Source organism: Cheilinus undulatus, linkage group 22, assembly GCF_018320785.1.
Source record: "Cheilinus undulatus linkage group 22, ASM1832078v1, whole genome shotgun sequence".
Lineage (NCBI taxonomy): Eukaryota > Metazoa > Chordata > Actinopteri > Labriformes > Labridae > Cheilinus > Cheilinus undulatus.
In genome coordinates, this window is record NC_054886.1 from 5,255,642 (window position 1) to 5,279,458 (window position 23,817).

The following is a 23,817-nucleotide window of genomic DNA, read 5'->3' on the forward strand; positions in this document are numbered from 1 at the left end:
CAAAATCATTTTAGCCAATATCGATACTATATATAAATGTATTTCAGACATTAAACTTCCTGTTCTTAAAATATAAATTTAAAGTTTAAGGATGAACAAATTAACACATTTCCTAAAACTCACTTTCAAGTGTAAGGAAGGAAGGGAATGTAAGGAATAAAGAAGCCAAAATAGGTCAGTTGGTCCAGCCTAAAACGCCACTCACCTTTATGTTGGTATGCCCAATATTTACATCTGAGAGGCAGATTTCTAAAGCCAAAATAGTCGTAAATATCAGTAGAAATGTTGATATCTGACAATACTGTTATCAAACTGATAATTCTGTGCATCCCTAGTTATGAGGGTTCAAAAGTGGGTTGTGATATTGTGAGTCCTTTGCTTGGCTAACAGTAAGTTTGCTAGATCCTCTCTGCATGTGAATAAGTAATTTTAAAGAGTACTGGTCAGCAGTTGTGTTGGATGGATGAGCTGTTTTTTTCCTAGCTATATGCCAACCTAACAGAGAGCAGGGTCCACCCAAATCTGTACAAGAGGGCATGAAAGAGATATCAATCTTCTTATGTAACTTTTGTCTAAAATTTTTCTTAGGTGCTTTCCCAAAGTTTCAGCATTCTCCTTAAAAACTGGAGAGTTGTAGAGATATTTATAAAGAGTAGCTTCAGTGACAGTACCTTGAAGTACCACAGCAGCAGTTATAGCATTGTAAAACAAAGGAGAAATTACCTGAAAACCTCTCTGCAGAGGTTTCATACCAGCAGCGTCTTTGAGCAGTTCATTCAAGGAGAGATTTTCTCCTCTCATTTAGTTTGATGGGATATTTTTTCACAGGGCTGCAGAGGTAAAACTCATCAGTGTTTATAACACCAATGCTGATAGTAAAGACGACGGGAAAAATTAAACCTGATTTCGCTGCAGTGGATCGCTCTTCTATAATGTCAAATTACATTCCCTGCAAGTTATCCTGTGACACCTTTGTGGGTCCCAGCTTCCATGCTGATTTAGAGACTACATCTGTACGGCTTAATTATCGGGGCTAGTAAAAGTGGAACAGTAAAACAGTATTACCATCACAGCAGAGCGTGGCTAAACCAACCTTGTAGGATTAATTACTGGACACTATCAGGTGAAATAGAGCTCCATTATTTTATTACCTTATTTGTTCTGTTTAAATTCGTACTCGTATATCTGCCTTGCGTAGTCTTCATGGAGCTACTTTTTCCTTTCAGAGAATTCACAGTAAAAAAGGTACTCAACTCTTTGTAGTCCTTAAATGAAAAGAAGTCCATGGGAGAGGATCACAAACCCCCTAGTTTTCTAAGACTGATAGTCTATTCTATCACTCACTTATTTTTAATCTGACCTTCTGTCTGGGATCATAGCTGAAGTTTGGGAAGCAGCACATATTGTACCATCATTCAAAGGGTCTGACCCAGGTGAAAATTATAACTACCATCTATCTCCAAACTTTCCTGTCTTGCAGAAACATTGGTAATTCTTTAGCTGTGCATCTACTTAGCTTCAAATAACATTCTTTCCCTCCTTCAACCAGGGTTCAGACCAGGTCACAGGACACTTTCAGCATCATTCTTTGTGATCAGAAATATGTTTTTCAAAGGCTTTGGATAAAGATGATCATTGGATTCTATTAAGTAAGCTTTCTAAAATCGGTGCAGATGAGGCTGCATGTAACTGGTTTTAAAATTATTTAACTAAAAGGACTCAAAAATTGTTGCAGATAGATTAAGGTGTAACTTCAAGGTGATCAGCACCCCAGTGATCAATTTTGGTTCCACTTCTATTGATATTATATATCAGTGACATTGCAGAAAAACTTAAAAAGTTACTAAAGTTCATCTTTATGCAGATGATACTCTACTATGCTCCTTAGCACCCTCACACAGTTAAGATCATTTTAATGTATTTCAAAAAGCTCTAATTGAGATTAAACTAATGCTAAACTCCGTTAAGACCGAGAGCACTGACAACTTGAGTTGTTGTACACATTCAGCTTTTACATTATTCAGTGTATATAATGTGGCATTAAAGTAGTATTTGGGTAATAGCTAGATAAAGATCTGTCTTTTAGGTCTCACATTTCAAATTTAATCAGAAAACTAAGACTGCAACCTGCTTTTCTTTTCAGGATTAAGTCCTGCCTATGAATGAGAAACTGAAAAATGATTGTCTTGGCCACAATACTGCCAGTTTTGGACTGTGGAAACACTCTCTATACACATGCACTGCTCTGTGTTGAAGCCATTGATATCACAGCGCTCCTCTCTTTATTACTGGTGACAGATTTCGTACTCATCATTGTGACCTGTAGGCTTGCCCAGCGTAGAAAGCAGCACAGTAGCTCTCGTTGGTAAACTCTCTCCTTACCTGACTCCTCTCCTCCTTTAAACACCTTACGTCATACATCCAGATCTCAGAACTGGATCACTTTAAAAACACTGAGGTTTAGAAATAACTGGGCCAGGACTGCTTTTAGTGTTGCTTTACCCATTCTGTGGAATAATTTCCACATCACAGCTGTGACGTTTTTAAAGAGTTTGTATCTGAGCCGATTAGAAAAGTTATTGAAAATGCTTTAAAATGTCATTTATTCCCCAGGACATGGGTTTGCAAGTATGAATATCTATTCATGAATGTACAGAGCCTTTAAAAAGTATTATCCCCCTTGGATGTTTTATTGATTTTATAAATCAATCATGGTCAATATAATTTGGCTTTTTTAATGTTAAAGTGAAAACAGATTTCTACAAAGTAATAACAGTTACAATATATGTATATATATGTGTGTGTGTGTGTGTGCAGCTTTCGCTGTATGCTTTGGGTCGTTGTCCTGTTGCAAAATAAATCTTGTCCCAAGCTGTTGTCCTCTTGTAGACTGAATAAGATTGTCCTCCAGGGTTTTCCTATATCTTTGCCACTCTCCCTTAAAGCTTTGTCTGGTGAAGAACCCAGCCAACAGTTGTTGTCTGCAGAGTCTCTCCCATCTCAGCTGCTGAAGCTTGTAACTACTTCAGAGTAGTCACAGGTGTCCTGGTAGACTCTCTCACTAGTCTCCTTCTTGCACGCTCACTCAGTTTGTGAGGACGGCCTGATCCAGGCGGATTTACATGTCCCATATTCCTTACATTTCTTGATGATGGATTTCACTGAACATTACTTTGTTGAAGTCTGTTTTCACTTTGACATTGAAGAGGGGTGTTTTGGTATTTTTTTTATCCCAAAAGCCATCTTATATTGACCATGATTGATTCATAAAATCAATAAAAGGATAATATGAATATTTATAATCACTGTATGTGAGCAAGGGGTGATTGCAGCTTATTTCTATTCTGTATTGCTGCAGGACACCCCTGGAAGAGACCTTGGTCTCAGTGGGTTCTCACTATAAAATAAAGGATAAATTAAATAGAACTGCAAATGAATGCAAGGTTAAAGGAGGCCAGTAGCTGATGATGCACTTTTAAGACATTGCAGTGTGTTTTCATGCAGATATTTTCCTCCAATATTCTCTTATTATGCCACCGTCCCTTCTGGATCCTTGAACTTTGGTGTGATTTTGATAACCAGGCCAGTGACAGTCTCCCTCTCTCTATTTTAGAGTCCCTGCTACGGTCGGCGAGTGCAAGGGGCCAAATGAGCAGCTGTCGGGGAGCCAGACACAGAATGTGCAACAGTATGTCAGTTTAACAGCCCTCAGCAGTGGGGAAGGATTGCACTGAACACAAGCCAGGATTACTACACGCTGCCACACGGTGGACACTCACTGCAACAGCAGCCAAGTCACAGGAATATGAATGTGAATGTGTGTGATTAGTGTGTAAAATTTAGATTCCCTGTCAGCCTAAAGTGTATGTGTAAAACTTCCAAAATAATCCAGGAATTGTATTTTCTTCTTTCTGGAATGTTAAAGTCAGTGGAGTTGATCATTTGAGCTGTCTCCTGCCAAATGTAATAGCCGTCTACAACATAAAAGGGGTGCTGTTTATCACCAAGAATGTAAACTGCCACCCACACTAGAAGCTCCATCTTTCCTCTTTATCCTTCAATCTTTGATTGTTTCAAACACATTTTTATGGACCAACAATGGGACCAATTTTGATGTCAGATAAAATTATTGTCGCTTTGTGGTGCTCGTTTAAAGCTCGATGATGAAAACAAGCCAACAATGGACTCATCTGAGGACAGCTGTAATGAGGATGGACTTGTTATATTTTTGTCATGTTTACCTGAATATCAGTATAGATATTGCTGTTGTGATGTTTGCAGAGCTGTCTTGTGTTGGTGCACTAATAGATCCTTTTGCAGTACTGTGAATGTAGCAAAAAGAGTCAAGAGCCCTTAATCCCTCTATGAATATGCCAACAGCAGGGAAGAGGAAAACATTCATAAGTTCCTGATGATTCCTTTCGATAAGTTTTGAATGAGCTTTGAAGTGAAAAAAAGACCTTCAGAAACTCCAGTAATGAGGCATTTTATTTGTCAGCAAGGCATAAATACTTTATTTCCCTGAGAATATTTTTGATGCAAGTTATTAAGCATTTTGCCGTTCCTATCCTGCATGCCTCCCTCCTCACAGCTCTATTCTCCGGCCAGACGTCTCCATCGCTGAGGATTTTTCATTTCTTAAATGTAGCACGCTAACTTCTCATTTATTGAGGAACCAATTCCTGAGAGTGGAACCGTTTCTGTTGCTTCGTGCCTGTGGTGAGATGAATTCTGACTTTGAGTGCCATATTGTCGACTGCTGAGCCGTCATTGAATGAGACTCCTCACGTCACAAGTATTTATTTTTTCTGTATAAATAGCCAAACCGCTGCCGGTCCTTGTGTGTCACTCCCTGCCTGACGAATGGATGTTTGAATGAGTCTTGCAGACTGAAATCGTTCTAATCTTCCTGCTCCCCTGATGATTCTCAAGTATTAAAAGCAGCAAGCATCATCTGATATTTGTTCTGGTGAGAGTTTTGTGAATGAAAAATGTTTTGTCTTCAAACAGTGGTCCCGTTTCCTCTTTTGTCTCGCTGAATCAAAGTCATTTCATACAAACAGTTCTCCATTAAAAGATTAAAATCGTAACTAATTTTAGAAACATGAGCAACCAGAGTGTAACAGCTTGTACCAGTTTTTATAAGTTCCAAAAAAGTTGGGACACTGTGTAAAATGAAGATAAAACCACAATGCAATGATCGGCAAATCTCAAAAACCAATATTTTACTGACAATAAAACAAAAACAACATGACAGAAACTGAGAAATTTTGCCATTTCATTACAGATATTAGCCAAATTTGAATATGAAGGCTGCAGCACATTTCAAAAAAGTTGGGACAGGCCAACAAAAGGCAAGGAAAAGTAAGTGGGAAAATGGCTAACTGGGTATAAAAGGAGCATTTTAGAGAGGTAGTCTCTCTAGATAATTTTGGAAAAAATGGTCCTCAACATGAAACTGCAAAGATGTTGAATATCCCAACATCTGTAGCACACAGTATCAAAGATTCAGAGAATCTGGAGGAATCTCTGTGGACAAGGCAAGGTCAAAAGTGGATGCTTGTGATCTTTGGACCCACAGGGGCCACTGCATTAAAAAGAAATGATTCTGTACTGGAAATCACTGCACGGCTGAGGAGGACTTCCAGAGAACATAGTTCACTATGGCATCCATAAGTTAAAGCTGTATTATGCAAAGAAGAAGTCATACGTGAACATGATCCAAAAAAGCCAGAGCTCATTTAAAATGCACTGAGGCACAATGGAAAACTGTTCTGTGGTCAGATTGTTTATAATTTGAAATTCTATTAGGAAACCATGGACGCCGTTTCCTGAGAGCTGAAGAGCAGAGGGATCATCCAGCTTGTTATCAGTGCACAGCTCTTCATCTCTGATGGGTTGCATTAGTGCCTAGGTGGTGTGTTGCTTACACATCTGGAAAGGCACCATCAATGCTGAAAAGTAGATAGAGGCTTTAGAACAACATACGCTCCCATCTGATGGAGAAAGGCCTTGCACATTTCACCAAGACGATGCTAAACCACATCAATCACAACATCGAAGACTCCACGGTAGAGCAGTCTGGGAGCTGAACTGGCCTGCCTACAGTCCAGACCTTCCACCAAGAGGAAACAGTTGGTGCATCATAAAATGAAATACCCTGCAAAGAAGCAGTATAGAGGTAACACAGGTTGTTAAGACAATGCATCAGCACAGACTATTGATCCATTTTGGCCATCCAGATTCCAAAGACGTCACTGTAGACGTCCATCTTCTGCATTAACAATTGTCATCAGTGCTGACCTGATATCAGAGCTCTCTGTCCCTGTTCTCTTTCAAACAACATTCTGTGTCATTTCTCTGACAGTGGCTTGGTATCCCTACATGCTCATCAGAATGAATGGGGGCCAGTTAGCCACCAGCTAAGAGGCTAGTGGTACCTCTTTAACAGCTTTTCCCCCACGTTATAGGAACACTGATAGATTGTTTAAACAAATAAATAAATAATGTGGGGTAGTGGTTAAATGGCACTTAAAGATGATAACTTATGAGAGTGTCATGAGATGTAATTTAAGGATAAGTAGGTTCTAAGAGCTGGCTCTATTTGTAAGCAATGAGAACTAGCTCCCCTTTTAAGAGATGGTTTAATTCTCACAAGAATGAGACAACATTCCTCTCCCAAACTCCCAGCATCTGGTCTCCTTACCTCCCGTAACATTTGCAGATAAGATGAGGGGATGCTACATGATAATAAATACGGCCCTGTCCCAACTTTTTTGAGAAGTGTTGCCGCCATGAAATTCAAAATGAGCTAATATTTTGATTAAATAATAAAATGTCTCGTCTGATATTTTGCATATGTTCTAAAGTGAATGAAATATGGGTTTGTGAGATTTGAGAATCATTGCATTCTGTTTATATTTACATTTTACGCAGTCCCAAGTTTTTTGGAATTAGGGTTGTAGTTTCAAGAGAACTGACTCCACCAACAGAGCCATAGTCACACTTGAAAGGGTTAGAGGTATTATAGCATCAGTGCTAATAATAGTAATCCAAATTAGTGGCAGATTTCATGATTTCCATCTTTAACTTGATGAATAAAAATGTAATATTCTGTGGAGAATTTCAAACCCTGAGCTAATAGATCCTTTAAAAATTCACCTGAAAAATGTCGAGGCAAATCTAAAGCTGGTTTTCACTTATTTTATTCACTGTAAGTGATCATTCTCAGAGAGGGTTCATTTTTGTGTCTGGATATGACCTTGCATTACAACTCTGGTTCAAAATGGTTCAGTTAAATAAAACATAGTAAAAGCGGTCCCTATAGTGAGGCGGATGTGAGATGTTTCCTAACTTTAAATACAAAACGGCCCATTACATTACAACGAGAATAGCCCTCAGCACTTGGTTACTTATTGATGCGCCCACTTTTTCATCTTTTTCAAACTCCATCCTTGCAAACAGTTTCGCAGCAGTTGCAACATAACAAACCCCCAGCCACTTTCTCCTCCGTCTTCATGTTCAAATCGATTTCTACAAATGCCAGCACACACTCCGCCACCCTCCCTGTGACCATGAGGCAGTGTCCTCTGACTGCCGATTATAGATATTAATAACCAGCCCTGAATGAGCCTTGCAGTAGATGCCACATCTAGTTACCCTCAGAGATGAAGTCAGTCTGGGCCTCTGATCGCCTCGCTCTCTTCTGCATGTATGTGCGCTTCAATATGAGGACATTGATCCGGCTATATCCAGTCTGTGAGTCAGCTCATATCTCATCCACAGCCATGATCCTGCTAAACGCTCTCATGTGGGAATGTGTCTGATAGCACTGAGGTGATGGACTGCAGAGGTGATGTGTTCATAACTTGGCCCATCGACCTTGGTTTCACATATGGATGCATACGGCGTTAACCGCATGATTATACAGGGAGGAAGCATTCACTCTGCTGTAGCTGCTGATTTACCCTGCAATCAACTTACATAAAGGGAATATGTTTCTTAAATGTGTCCATTTCAATGCTAAAGTGCTGACCAACTTGAATAATACAAATACCAATTGCAAAAAAACTGGGACATTGAGTTAAATATGAATAAAAACAAAATACAGTGATTTTTCACATCATTTTCAACCTATTAAACTGAATAGAACATAAGATATTTAATGTTCAAACTGATATTTTTTGTTAGAAAAGTGTTAGAAATAACCACACAGTCTTAATTTGATACCTGCAACATGTTCCAAAAAAGTTGGGACATGTGCCAGATGAGACTGGAGAAGTTATGGATGGCAGTCACGCCACTGAAAGATACAATTTGCATGAGACCAGACGACAGACTCACGACAATGTCAAACACATTTGATATTGTTGTAACGCCAAGACTAAAGACTGCCTTAAAACTGCTTGGATCAAGTCTAATGACCACCTTACAGGGCCCCTCAGTTTTGGAACAACCTACCTGAGGAGGTCAGGCGTGCAGAAACAGTCACTACTTTTAAATCACTTCTTAAAACTCCTTTGTTAAATATTTGTTTTTATGTGATGTCGTCTTCTTACTCCTTCTTATTCCTTTAATCAATAATTTGATTCCCTATAGCCATTATCTTAAAAGTGCTATATAAATAAAGTTATTATTATTATTAACAACTGAGACAACAGGAGCAAGCTGCGACTTTGGCAAGACTCATGTTAGGGACGTTATTTCTACCTGAGTTAGCTGCTTTACCCACACAGTAAAGATGGGTTATGACATGGCACTCTTCACAGAGGTGTGTTTCTATCCTTAAGACCCTGCATGTGTGGAAGGAGAATTTTTCAAAACAGATGGTAAACAACACTTTGGAGCATGTTGCAAGCATCAAAATAAGATGAGTATGAGTATTCTTGAAAATTATAGGTTTATGAGTACATTGAATATTTTGTCTTTGTGCTGTTTTCAATTGAATATTGGTTCAAGTGGGTTTGCAAACCAATGTTTTCTGTTTTTATTCACATTTTACAGTGTCCCAACTTTTTCAGAATGTGCAAAGTTTGCAAGCATGTGTAGAAGTTAATTCTCTGCAACCCAGCAGGGACTCGACTCACACCACTCTTCTAAGCTTAGCTTAAATCCCATCATAATGCTGTCCTAGAACTATGCAGCATATTACATGCGCCACAGCAGCACCAAGAGGAGATCCTCTGGATCAGTGGTTCTCAACCTTGGGGTCGGGACCCCTTGAGGGTCGTGAGACACTGAAAGGGGTCACCATGCCTGGAAAAAAAAATTAAGAATATGATTTAAAATTACACTGTTGCCACTTCACACCAATTTTACCAAATGTTAGCCCTTTTTCTTCTGTTTGTTACACCAATTTTAGAACATTTTGCCACTTAAAACCCATTTTTGTCCATTTTAAACTCTTTCCATCACTTTTTTATGCTTGTTTTTGCCACTTCTGAACCAATTCGTGCCACTTCTGCCTATTATTGCCTCTATCAATCACTTTTTACACCGCATTTTTGCCCATTATGACCACAGTTAACCTATTTTGCCAGTTTATATGATTTTTTTTCATCCGATTCCACCTAATCCCCTCCAATTTTTTGCACTTTAAAGTCATTTCAGGCACTTTTTAGTCACCTCTTACCACTTTTTGTCCCTGTTTTTGCCACTTTAACCCATTTTTGGTTGTTTTTTTTTGCCAGTTTTATCTATTTTTTGCCTCTTTTAACCTAAATATATTTTTTAAAATTTAATTTCACCACCTTTTCCACAATTTTTTGCCACTATTAACCAATTTTAGCCATTTTTATAATTTTTTTAAATGTATAAAGATACAGTTTCGTTGATAAGAGTGGTTATTATTCAGGTTAGATATAACATATGGTTATCACAGCTTAACTTCTCAATGGACCATGGCTCTGCTGAACCTCCATGGGGCCACCAGTTTGGCTGGGTCCCAGAAATCTCCCCCTTTACCCCCCTTATGGACAGCTTTGTCTGCACATGCCTATTCTTGAATGTTCATGGCTGGTCAACCACCTTCAGGTACAGCAGGTGTCCCCAGGCTCTCTTATTTTGGGGGTCACAGGCTGAAAAGGTTGAGAACCCCTTCTCTAGATGTTGGGCACTAAAAGAAAGAGTAAGCACACCACACAAAAAAGACAAACAAACTTCCCCCTGCTCTGTGACATGTCCGGCCTCGTCCTTGAGAGCCATAAAGCAGATTTGTGTCTTTACCTCGATGGTGGTCGATACATGGCAGACAAAAAGAAGCGGACACCATGTCGTAAACCTGACACTGTAACATAATATTCTCTCTGAAATATCACACTTCTCGTCTGCAGCCTGTGCCTTAAAGTGCGTGTGGTCATCGCCTCCTGCAGCACTGAACGTCTCCTTTTAGCCCCGTGATTGATACGTCCCATTCTGGCGTAGAAAAAGCCTCCTAGCTGCGCGGCCATTTAGCAGGCAGCCTGCGTGATATTGATCTGAAAAGTCTGAAATGAGGGAAATTGAATAGCACCGCAGCTAATTACGTAGTAATGATGGCAGGAGAGGGGGAATAACCTCACTCATTGTTAGCACACTCACACTGCAACCTTGATTGCAAGGATAGGAAAGATTTGAGGCCTGATATTCAGAGCACATTCCCAGAATATGTCTCCTGCCCCCTCAGCAGATGGTGCAGGTCTATAGACGTGAGCAATTAGGCAGAGATTGCAACGCGCATTGCCCTGATAGGCAATCCAGAGGGCTATTTGTGCAAAGAGATATCGGCAGGTAGGCGTTTTAGCAGCTATAGATACACATAAAAAGGTTATCATGGATGGAGAAAAGGATTGGCCCAATGAGTAACTACATGCAGTATTGATTTGTTTGAGCAGCACATCACTCTTAGATTTCCTCTTGTAAGACTAATGAACAGATTATTGATTTGATGTCAGCTCATCAAAAACCGGGATCGCCGCCAAGCCTTGCTGTAATTTGACGTCTGCTCATCCTTCTGAACCCGCCGTGACACGTACATCTGCAGAGCTGTCCCCGTGTGCTGCACGGACTGCCAGCATCTGGAGCTGTTAACCTCCTGCCAGAGTGGGGAAGCGTCATAGCTGCTTGCCACCACTTGGAGGCACTGTTGAGCTATCAAGTAGAGCGTGTGGTGAGTGGAGGGATTTCTACCGGAGAGGTGGGAGCGCTGCCAGTGATGTGGCACAAAACAGAGCCTCCGTCAGGGGGTTTATGGTGAATCACAATGCAGCATCACAATGCAGATAAGAGCACTACATTCCTCTCTTGTTTATATGTTACTTCCCATAAAATCAAACCTTTGCATATGCACAAGAAGAACCACCCTTTAAATCAAATCAAATGCTCCTTCATGCCTATTCCCCTTAAGCTGACAGCTCTCTTACACTCTCTTTTTCCGCCCACACGCAGAGGATCTCGGGTAGACCCTCCAGTATCACTGCAGCAGCAACACTCAGCAGACGCATTCCCAGTTGAGTTATGATGCCTCCCTCTGTTTTTGTCGTGCCTTCACTGAGGAGAAGAATCATCAGGCTCTAAAACAGGTCATAATTGTGCTAAATGTAAACCACCAGCAACTGTGACTCAAAGTAATCTTTAAATTCAAACTGCACGAGGCAAACAAATCAAGTCAAATGTTCTCCAGTGCCTCAAGCGCTCAAACTCAGCTTATCTGGCTTTGTCCACATTTAAGCAGCAGCTGGGCAAACAGTCTTTTCACAAATGCGAAGGAGCTCCATGTGACGGCTGAGGCTTAATTGCATTAAGCTCGTTGCCGACTCTGGTGGAGCACTCAGCACCGTAGGGGGTTTGGAATCCTCATTAGGGAAGAATCAGTTGTGATGAATTTTTGCTTTAAGAAAATTTAACTTATGCCACTGAAACCCAGTGGGATGTGGCTGCAGACCTGTTAGCTCCACTGTGGAAAACTAAAAATTTGGAGAAGCACTGCTGTCCTCAGCTTTAATGCTCCTGTTCAATACTAAGAGGCTGGGCTCGGGAGTTTTAAACACATATTTAAAAGCTGGGTCTTATTACAACTGCAGGGAAAAACTAACCAGTAAACAAGAAGGTTTCTGTCCAAATATGTGGTAAAATGCAAACAAAGAAAAGTGCAAGCATACAGGTGTTTTCATATACTACTGTTATGCTAGTATTAGGTTTCAACAGGTCAATCAGTAGGTGGCGCTACTAATGAAATCAAATGTAAAAAAGGGAGAAAACATAGACGTCATGAGTCATTATGGGCGTTAGCCAAAAGATGGGTTCAAATTTTGGCATTTTCACATTAGGCATAATTACACAGTTGCTCACTATGCCCAGCTGGTCTACTTTCACATTTGAACATCAGTCCATGCCTGAGAACATTTTACATTTGTACTACGACCAATACAGTATGTGGTGTAATGTTTAGAGTCCATGCTACAGGCTACTATGGATGTTTGGGTTGTTTTGAGAGGGGTATAGCTGCAGACTGTAGCACTCAGCAACCCTACTTATAGACCACTACTGTGAGAAGCTGCCCCTGTTGGAACAAAGGTGGCCCTGGATTAAATTATGATGAGACCAGCTTTAGAAGTAGGCTACTTACGCAATCAGAGGCTAGCTTTAGCTCTGTAAGCATTAGGAAAGCTAAGATTGCTAAGCTAGCGACATAGTTAACTTCACTGCTTAAGCCAGTGAAAATACATTGCCTTTAGCTTTAGCAGCATGAGCTTAAGAAAATGTAGCTAAAGCTAATGAAGCTACAGTAACTACAAATATGACTTAGCTACATGGCTAATGAAGCTAAGCTAGATTTAGCATTAGTGTCAGCATTAGCTACGTAGCTATTTATGTGAAAAATGTGGGTTTATGAGTAGTGTTGCTTAAATTGCATACTTCTCTTGGTATACTGTAATACAGTATAAAAGCAGCACTTAATCATAGCAGGTTAGTATTGTCTCAATTACCGCACTGCTGTTTTGTATTCAAAGGAAGCAGTTTCCTTTCCAGTGTTTTCTTCTTCTACCTCTTTTAAACAGCAAATGCATTCATAGCCATGTAGCCACGTGGCTAATGAAGCTAAGTTAGATTTGGCATTAGCCACGTAGCTTTTTGTGTGAACAAATGTGGGTTAATGAGCAGTGTTTTTCAAATTGAATTCTTCTTTTAGTACACTGTAATACAGTACGTCTAAATGCAGTAAAGAGAGCTTAAACCTAGAGGGTTAGTTGGTCTCAATTCACACACTACTGTTTTGCACTAACAGGAAGTGACAACAGTTTAACAGCCAGTGATTTCTTCTTCTAACTCTTTTTAACAGCAGATGGACGTTATGTGATTATAATCAAAAGGTAGTTTCACTCAAAACTGTAACCTGTGTTTTATGTCAAAATTATTCCCATAAAGGAAATGAACTTTTGTGCCTTAAGGCCCTTTTATGTATGAAATCTGCTGCTGTTGCTAATAACATGTTCAAATCAAATCAAATTTTTGATTTGAATGAAAAAAGTTTATTTGATAACATGTTAGCCAGCTAGCAGATGCTAACACTGGCTAGAGTGCTAGCATTCTTACAGCAAAACATCCACTATGTTACCAATATCCGCTTTAGCTTTGCAAGCTTTATCTAGCGCTAACATAGCTAAGCTAGCTTAACAGTTAACTTTTCTGCATCAGCCAAAGTCAAAATGCTGCCTTTTGCTTTAACAGCATGAGCTATAGCAAGCGTAGCTTATGCTAATCAAGCTGCGTAAACTACAAATGCAACGTAGTGTAGCTAGTAAAGCTAAGTTATCTTTAACATGACCTATTTTCACTCACTGTAAGATTACAGTAACCTGTGTTTTATGTTAACATCACTCCTATTAAGAAAATTAACGTATTTTGCCTCAAAGGCCTTTTCCTTGGATGAAATCCACTGCTATTGCTAATAACATGTAACATGTTGGTCAGTTAGAGTATGCTAACGCTAGCTAGCAGGCTAGCAGGCATACAGTTCAACGGCCACTATGTTTCTGTTACAACATTCATTTAGTTTGCGAAGTGTCCATCGTTCCACATTCAATCCTTAGGCGTTTTGCAGGTGCTGTAGAAGACTACATTTGATTTTACTTCTCTGTTTAGTTTTTAATACAAACGTATGCAATTTGGGACACACTGATTGTAAATACGTTAGCTTAAGCTTTAGCAACATGAGCTACAGCAAACATAGTTAATGCTAATGTACTCAATTTGGCTACAAATGTAATATAGCTATGTAGCTAAGTTAGCTTTAGCATTAGCTATGTAGCTATATGTGAATAAATGTGGTTTTGAGATTTACAAAACTGTATAAGGTATACAGTCTTCAACAATGTTACCTATGTAGCTAAAGTAGCTTTGTTGCTTTAGCCTTAGCCATGTTAGCTACATTAGAATGTTATCATGAAGGTCATGTTTCTTTCCTGTAAGCAGACTGCTTACTCTGCTTTTTAATGTTTTGTTATCAGGTTTTGCAGGTGGTTGACTTCTAACTATTCTGGTATTTCTGTCCTGACAGTGGTAGCATCTCACAGAAGTGGTCTGTAAGAGGTGCTGTCTGAGAGCTGTGGCCTGCAGCCCAGACTGTCTCAGTTATTTCTAAGGCACCATCTAACCCTCTTCCTACGTACAGGTCTACTGTGCAGCTCAGAGAAGGAAGCTGGCTCATGCAGCAGAGATAAAATGACATCTAGAATTGCCTTTACTGCACCACCAGTTGGGCATGGTGCCCTAAGCATTCTTGTAGAGGCGATCTCAGTCACGGTTCATGTGTAATCAGGCACACACACAGTCTATACATAACATATTCAATTGTGCTCCAAGTGTAGTCAGGTACAAGTTCACTTTCAGTGATAGTGGACCACCAGGGGAGAGGGGACGGGGACCAGACATGGTATGAAACATTCATCTATCTATTATTTACGCCACTTATCCCATTACGAAGTTGGAGCCGATCCCAGCTGTCACTGGGCAAGAGGCAGGGTACACCCTGGACCGGCCGCCAGTCAATCACAGGACTGACATGTAGAGACAGACAGACAGCCACACTTACACCTCCCAGAAATTTAGAGTCCCTAACAAGATATTTCTGGACTGTGGGAGGAAGCCAAAATACTTAGAGATGCAATGCAAACCACTGCAACGCTGTGCACCCTTCTTGGAAGAGTTCTTATTCCAGGTACATCAGTCTTCATCAGAAAGTTGCTGTTTCTTTTTATTAATTCACTAACTTGTCTTGCTCTTCCAAGCATTTAAGTCAGGTTTTGTAATGCATAATAGAATATTTGTGTCTAAGGGGGAGCTGCTATGAGGAGGGACTTAGACTGAAAAATAAAGAACTTTACTGGTGTGCACCAGATACTTGGAAAACTGTGCATTCTTACCAGAAACTTTTACTCAATATATAAAAAATGAAAATATTTTATAATGAAGATTTCTCTGACTTACCATGATGGCAACAAGTGTTAAGCAAATCCTATGACACAGAACCTGAAGGTGGCAGTATTTCAACAACATGGAAGCCAGCTGCCTTAAAACACCAAAGAAGAAGTTTGAATCACAGGTGAGCAAAATGGAGGTTTTGCAGCAGTTTCATGCTTTGCAGTGAGAAAAGCAGAAAGTTGAACAACTCTTTTGGAGGCACGGGAACGTGTGATTGGATCAGGATTCTTCTGCAGAACTGGAGGTAAGATTTTACCTGATTCATCCTGGCATCAGTAGCATGTTAGCTAACGTAACCTCTCTGTTACTGTCGTGATCTATACAAAAGCACTGATGCAACTTGAATTTTAACAAGTCTGATAATATCAGCATCAAGTAAATCTGCATACAGGCTGGGAAGTTTAAATCTGGATCTGTTAAGCTCTAAATTTACCTGATAATCTGGTGACCAAACCTTTAAACCACATCTTCCTTCTGATTGGCAGGAGCAAGGACTCTGGTCTGAATCTGCTCAAAGCCACCATAGGCTAAGCTCAGCCTGAGGCTCTCTACTAATCCCTGTATTAAAGAGATGAGACAAAATTAAGCAAGATTGGTTAATACTCCTCTAAATGTCTGGTCAAATCAGTTTTAGGTGTTTAAAGAGAAAGGTAACCATGGAAGCAGAGGTGATTTTTAAAGCTTTGGAAAGAAAACCTGCCACTTAAGTAAAAATATAACTCTTAGGTGCTTTATTTTTCACTTTTCTTTGACCTTAATGAAAACTGTACAGTGATAAGGTACGGTGTAAATAAGAGGATGGAGAAAGTTCAACTACCCTTAAGGCCTTTGCACAGTGAGTCAGAATTTTTCAAGATGTTATTCAGGTCCAGAATGTTAAAAACTTCTCTCTCAGCCAAAAAGGTAGAAAATGTTTGCAGGGTGTTTCTTGATGACCCTGAAGAAAGCCTCAAGCTGAAACCTGCTAGGGTTATTCTCTTAAACTGTTGCTAGAGCTTTCCGTTTTTACACAGGTAGAATACGTCAGAGAAGATAAACACAGTCATGTTATACTTAACAGGTTTTAGTTTTCAGAGAGAGCCTGGTTTAGCACTTCTGTGTAGAAACTGGCATAAGGTTTCGTACGCACCTTCACTTGGTGAGGTTTATACTGAGATCAAAGTAATGTTTGAAAAAAACCTTCAAATGTAAGTCTGCATGACTAATCTAGAATGTGCATGGCTGAGATCAACTATCCCCTGTTTTAAAGTAGTAGTGCTTTAATTCATTTCTAGTATTTTACAATGAAGCTAATTTTACTGATTCAAAGAAAATAAATGCTTCAAATAAAGACTAAAAAAAGAATGAAGACTAAAATGTGAGGACTTTTTATGGACTAAAACTAAACTAACATGTTTTCGAGTTTTTGTGTTCTAAACCTGTAAAGCAAGGGTGTCAAACTCACAGCAGGGGGCCGGATTCTGGATTCAGGACTAACCTGAGGGCCTAACAGGGTCACCTTTTTAACCAGAAATGGTCAACCTCATTTCACCAGTAATTATATATATATATATATATATATATATATATATATATATATATATATAAAACTTAGCACTGATGATAAATGATCTTGAGATTTAAAAAGTTAAAAAGAAAAGTTTAAAGGCTCACAATCTGAGAAATGTAAATTTATGAGTTTAAAAAGCAAAACATGAAATTGAAATTGAAAAATGTATTTTCAAAGGAAAATATATTTGGAAGAAGTCAAAATCACGAGTTTAAAAGGGCAAAATATGAAATAAAATTTGTAATCATGAAATTAAAAGTCAAAATATGATTCAAAATTTTAAATTGTGAGTCTAAAAGGTCAAACCATGGGATTATGAGGTTAAAATTGGAGTTGAAAATATGATGTAAAATACAAAATAATTGGTTAAAAAGGTCAAAATATGACTTGAAATTAGAATTATGAATCTTAAAGCTCAAAATATTATATATGAAGTCAAAATTATGAGTTAAAATGCTCAAAGTATGAAGTCAGAATCCTAAGTTTGAGGCCTAATTGTGAGATGCTAAATTGAAAATGTGAAATTAAAACACACATTAATTTTTTCCCACATTCCTGACTTCTTATCTAATGATTTTTACTCCTTACTCTTAAATCATCAATGATAAGTTCACATTTTTATACTTGAGGAAATCTGCAGACCTCACACTGATGGGCCAGTTATAACAGAAATATGAGATCATCTTGCGGGCCGTATTTAACTGTTCCACGGGCCGGATTTGGTCCCTGGGCCTTGAGTTTGACACCTGTGCTATAAAAGGTAGAAATAATTAAAATGTGACTAAAACCTAAAAGCATTTCAACTAAAGACTAAGACTGACCCCAAGATTAAAAATTACTGTTAAAATTAACACTGCTGCCACAGTGTAAGTTGGTCATGACAGGAAGAATGTCTTTGCTCTTCTGCTGTTGCAGCATGAGTTTGTGGGGTTTAGTTGTACTGCTAGCTTGTGTATACAATGGCTACCACCATGGTAGCACGTAGCCTGGATGTAGCTGTAGAAAAACAGCGGTGAAATCAGCCCTCAACCACATTTCTTTATTAAAACAAGAGCAGGGCCACACCAAAAGCTGCGGATGCACTTCTCCTGATAGTTTCCTCACGAATTTTAGCCACCGATGAGCTCCAACATTCAAACACTACAATAGCACTAGCCTGTACTGCTTAGGTTACACTGCAAAAACTCAGCAGCAAATTCTACATTCTAGTCAAAATATCTTATCCCACTTAAAATAAGACATAAACACCTAATGAGTTACATTTCAGTAAGCTATATGACCTTGTTTTTAGACAGAACATCTTGAATATCTTAAGTGAAAGTGTCTTGTGAATATCTTATGAGTCGTCTCAGATGAAATAAGCTTTTTTGACATACTTTATAGCAGATCAACAAGATGCTGACAGACTGGAGAACTATGGCTTATGATGGCACAAAAAGTACTTACTAAAAGAAGACAGGAATGCTAATTCAAGACATTTTGTCCCTAAAGCTTTCTATGGGAGCTTTTCCAGATGAATCTAACATTTTTCCATGCAATAGATAAATGAAACAATCTATCTGGCATATCAGATTAGAAAAATTAACACTGTTTTTTTTCTAATAGCGTTTCGAGAAACAAAGTTTAGAAAAAAACATATAAATAATATAAAACATAAAATAGTGACACAAATGCAGACTAGCTATTTTGAGGTTTAGAATGAATTAAAGAGAAATTTGAGTTATTATGTTAGATTATGTATCACTTTAAATTTGTCAAGTCTGACACTTTATAATAGGTGAAGATCAGTTTCATGAAGTTGGGAACCTTCTTAATTAAACATGACCATGCAGATGAACCTTCACTTCCTGCTCACTTTTGTCCACCCTTGTCTCATTTAGCCATCAGAGATACTGAATGGATTTGGTGCGGCCTGGTGGATCAGCTTCAGAACAACGATGTGGCCTCTACAGCAGAGGGGCTTTAATAAACCAGAATCTCAGGACAGCAGGAGGACTCTGGAGAGAGGTAAGGACAGGAGGAGGTAAACCCTCTGGTCAGGTCAGCGTGTTCTTACTGCAGACATTATCTCATGACCCTCAGACTTATCTATGTACACGCTGCTCGCCACTGTTGTCGAGATTTTCCTGTCGGGAAAAGAAGCAAACAGGCTTATCCCTGTCCTTACTTCACCATCACTCTGCCTTTCATCTCTAAGGAGGAAAGCAGCGTTTTGGTGCATATAGCGCCCTGACTTTGAGGCAAAGCGACGATAAGATAGGCTATGATAATGCATGCACAAATGTCTGAGCCTTCTCTAAATGCAGGCTATCATCTCTGTGAGAGGTGAGTTATATTTCATCACTGAATGCCTCTGCTTTCAGTCAAAAGCGCCTCAATAATCCAGTGATTTTTAGCCTTTTGTTGCGCTCATTCATTCCTTTGTTTGATGCTGCAGATGCGAGTGGAGGAGGTTTAGAGCTTCATTTGTGACTAGGGCACATGAATGAGGTTTTACAGGTTACTATCCTTGGTTCTTTTTGAGCATGTTACATCTGAATAAAGAAGGAAAATGATTCAAAAACACCAACATCAGTGGCATGAAGATGTAAGAGGACTGGAGTTATTTCAAGTTAAACGTGAATGAGAAAATGCAGGAAATACAAAAGGATGATGGAAAGCTTTGCTGTTGAACAGAGGTGAAGTCTGAATAGGGGTACAAGCTGCAAGATTATCAGGCCCCCCCCTCTCTTTATTTTGAATGAGGAGTAAAGGACATGTTGCAGTTTCTGCAGACGAGTCTTTGACAGCTTTGAGCTGAACAGTTTTGCCTCCTGTTGATTAAAGTCAGAGTACAGTAATTCAAATAAGGACATAGATTATCGATGCATGCATAATGTTCTACACTTTGCAAATCAAGATTAAAACAAAACTCCCTATAAAGAGTGCTGAGGTCATTTTGTGGCTTTCTTTTAAATCTTTTTATTATTTTGACTGTGCAAAACTTAATTGTAGGATAGAATATATAGAATTTTAATATTTTTGTATCAGAACCTGTAACAGGTCTATAATAATCTCTGTTATCTACACACACAGGCTGTTGGTGACCAAAAATGCCTCATTGAAACCCACTGACACTGCAAATATTGATCCCCAGCCATGGCATGCAAAAAACCCCATGAATTTTATAATAGACTTTCTTTCTAAGATCATTCATCACCAAATTTCAGCTATTTTTCTATTTGGCATGAGGAGAATTGGCATGTTTTTTCCTGGTTTCCTGTAGGGGTACTATTTAAAAACCATGTATTAAAATCTCAATATTAAAAATAAAAATTATAATTATGCATCAAAGTTAATGCTTAACTTCTTGAATGTATGCATTTTTTGCTATCCATTTCCATCTCTAGTCACTTACACCCTGAATGTCACATTTGATCTTTTTTAATCTTTATTAATCTTAAAATTTAAATCAGTAATAATGCATACAAATCAAAGTCGCTGCCCAATAATTAACATATTGAAGGTTCTGATAATCCCTTTCAAGGAAATCCAATTTGCGTAACAAAAATCAGGGGGTTTTGAACTTGGATTAAATTCGCAAAAGTATTTTTTTTCTATCTATTATCAGAACTGATCTTGATTTAAAATTCCATGCAAAAGAAGTAAATAAAAATGAATGTATATTGTCCTTGTTTTTATTCATGTATGCTGCCATTTTTGGTCATTTATACCCTCAGTATAAAAGTTTCTATCGCAAGGGTTAAACTCAGAGTACAATGATTCAAATAAGGATATAGATAATGCATAACTATCTACTCTTTATAAATTAAGGGAACAACCTAGTGAGGAAAGTAAAGAAAATCAATTACATTTTTCTGTCAGATGCTCCTGGCGCCTTGTCATCTCCCTCAGTTCTTGTTCCGCCATCTCAGCCAGTGTTAATTTCATCGACTAAAACTATGACTAAAACTATTCATCCACAGCCTTTTTTTCATGACAAAAACTAGACTAAGACCAACAAAAATAGATCTGTGACGACTAAAACTGACAAAAACTAAGTTTAGTTTAAGTTTTCATCAAGAAGACTAAAACTAGATTGAAATGTAATAAGTTTTCATCTGACAATCAAAGTTGGTGATATTTCTCCAATGTGAGTAAATCCGTCAAAAAACAATTCATCTGTATCTCTTCTGCCTCTCAGATGTAGAAAGCGGAGACCCCAGGCCCCCAAAATTAACACTGATCTCAGCACAATGAGAGAGGAATATAGGAATGGCCTGATGGGTGAGAACGCTGCCCTGTTTTGTGCAGCATTGCTGGCATGCAGCCAGCATACGATGAAAGAAATTCCTCTAATCAAGCTGATTTTGTCACTGATGCTAACATGTGTTGTCTGCAGTTAGGGCTTGCTGTAAAGTGATCCCAAAAAACTAGACTAAAAATGATAACAGAGAAATCAACACGCTTTTAAACACAGCTAAAGTTTATTGACACACTTCCACAGCCAGGACACGGTCTTGACTCACAATTCTTCACTAAAACCAGAGCGTATCTCTGGCTGCTCCCACCGTCCTCTTTGATGAGTAAATATTTGTTATTTACTGTTATTGTTTTATTCTTTTTATTGGAGGAACAGCTTCTTCTCGCATCCCTAGATGCTTTCAAACCCCACTTCCAAAAAATATGGGGCACTGTGAAAACTGTAAGTAAAACAGAATGCAATTATTTGCAGGTCTCACAAACCCATATTCAACAAAATAAACAACATATCAGATGTTGGAACCGAGAAGTTGTATAATTTCATTAAAATATCAGCTAATTTGATGGCAGCAAGTTTCTCAAAAAAGTAGGGACAGGGCCATGTTTAGTGTAGCATCCCCTCTTCTTTAACAACAGTCTATAAACACTGGGGAAGTGAGGATGCCAGTTGCTGGAGTTTTGGAGTGGAATGTTGTGCCAGTCTTTTTTCATGTTGGATTCTAGCTGCTCAACAGTCCTGGGTCGTCTTTGCCAGATTTTTCGTTTAATGTTGTTCCAAATGTTTTCTATTAGTGAACAATCTGGACTGCAGACAGGGCAGTTCTACACTCGGAATCTTCTACTGTGAAGCCATGGTGTTGTGACGGATGTGGAATGGGACAGAGATGTTGTCTGGAGGGAGAAGCACTGATTGTGCCTTCCCAGATGTATAAGCTCCCCACACCATAGACACTAATGTCTCCTCTTTAGTCCACAGGATATGGTGTCTGTAGTTTCTTTAAAAAAATCAAATTTTGATTGATATGACCACAGAACAGTTTTCCATTTGGATGAATGTTGTTAAGTGACATGGTAGCCACTTAATATGATCAGATGATGACATATTGTCAGTTTTAAGAATGTTTTAGCTTACCCTCAATCATAAGCGTTGTAGTATTCGTTGTCCTTGATTGGGGCGCCGTTTGATTTGTTGGTCAGTGGACCAATCACAGGGTTTACAAGCCTCTGAACAAGTAGTCTCCATGACTTCATCCATGTTTGATTTTTCCTTCCTGCGAATTTTCAACAAAAAAGTAGTCCAGAAAGTATTACCAGTATTTCCTCCATCATCTGCCACATTTGTTTACTCTAAAGTCATGTGGGACTGCATGAGATTTTTGTGAGACTTCCAGTTAAAATGGTCAGGACTCTGTGAATGAAATCTGCTTGTAGCTCTGCTGTGGTCATATCACTGCTCCCCAAACACCGTTGGAATAAAACTGCTAAATCTACCATTATCTGGTGGGGTTTTCAGCATTTTCAACACCTATTAAAGATTTTAAAGCTCTCCCAGTGTGGGTCTGGCTTTGTTTTGGTTAAATGGGAAAGGTAAGTTAATAACTGTGAGGTGCTTTAGGCTGATTCAGTCACCCTCCCTTTGGTGCTCATTAGGTGAAGATGTGGTTCAGATGAACAGGCCTAAATGATTCATACCAGTCCTTTCCCAGTCAAGCTTCAACATGTCGACCAAATATGTGATTTCTTCAAACCTGCCTGCTCCTGTGATCAGTAAATGCAAATTAAACAAAACCCAGCGGAGGCTGAAGTGAAGGCCGCACCATATGACGTGAAAATGAGATTTAATGATCCATGGTTGACAACCTTGTGGATAGCCTGAGAAAAATCACAGATTTTGACAACCTCTCTGATTTGGGCTCCATATTTAAAGTGATTAAAAGCTGAATTTCAATTTTTTTCTACCACAAACCATCCATGAATATTATAAAACCCTCAACCACTTAGAAGTTAAGCAAGTTACCTCTTAATGCTTGTGGGCCAAACCCAAAAACCTGCAGCATAGGGCTGCATCAAACTTAAAAATGGGCTGAGATAGAAAGCAGGATAGTTGTTCAGTTTGTTGGATACATAAAACTGGAGATATACTTGCATCAACCATGAGCTCTGCACAGCGCCTCTTACTGGAAGATACCTGTGGAGGGAGCACGGGTCGTACAGAATTAGCTGATGTGCAGGATGTAAACTACAAACATGGTCCCACTCAAGGTTACTAGAAATGTCAGTAATTGATGGTGACCCCAATAAAACTTTCATCTTCTGTTATGTGCAGAATTCAAATTATTTCAATATGTATGCAAAAATATCAATTTAATTAATATGTATGTACATGCAAAACATTCAGCTGCCAGTGCCTTAATCACTGTGTAGTTGCACATTTGTCCACCAGAGGGCCTTCCAACATTATATTACTGATTGCAATCAAGAAATAATAAGCAAAGAATTATTAATTTTCATTTTTATCAACATTGTTGGCTCAAACCCAGCCAGCTGCATGATTTAGAAGTCTTTCA

The 23,817-nt window shown here is 38.9% G+C and overlaps 1 protein-coding gene across 2 annotated transcripts in view; it reads left to right on the top strand.

Moving 5' to 3' along the window:
• The window catches only part of LOC121504388 (RAS guanyl-releasing protein 2-like), a 106,824-nt gene extending 101,817 nt beyond the window's left edge, over positions 1 to 5,007 (top strand). For both annotated transcript variants that reach the window (XM_041779101.1, XM_041779102.1), the window contains exon 17: positions 3,614 to 5,007. The gene's annotated coding sequence lies outside the window, so the exon portion shown is untranslated. The remainder of the gene's footprint in view (positions 1 to 3,613) is intronic.
• Positions 5,008 to 23,817: the final 18,810 nt, after the last annotated feature.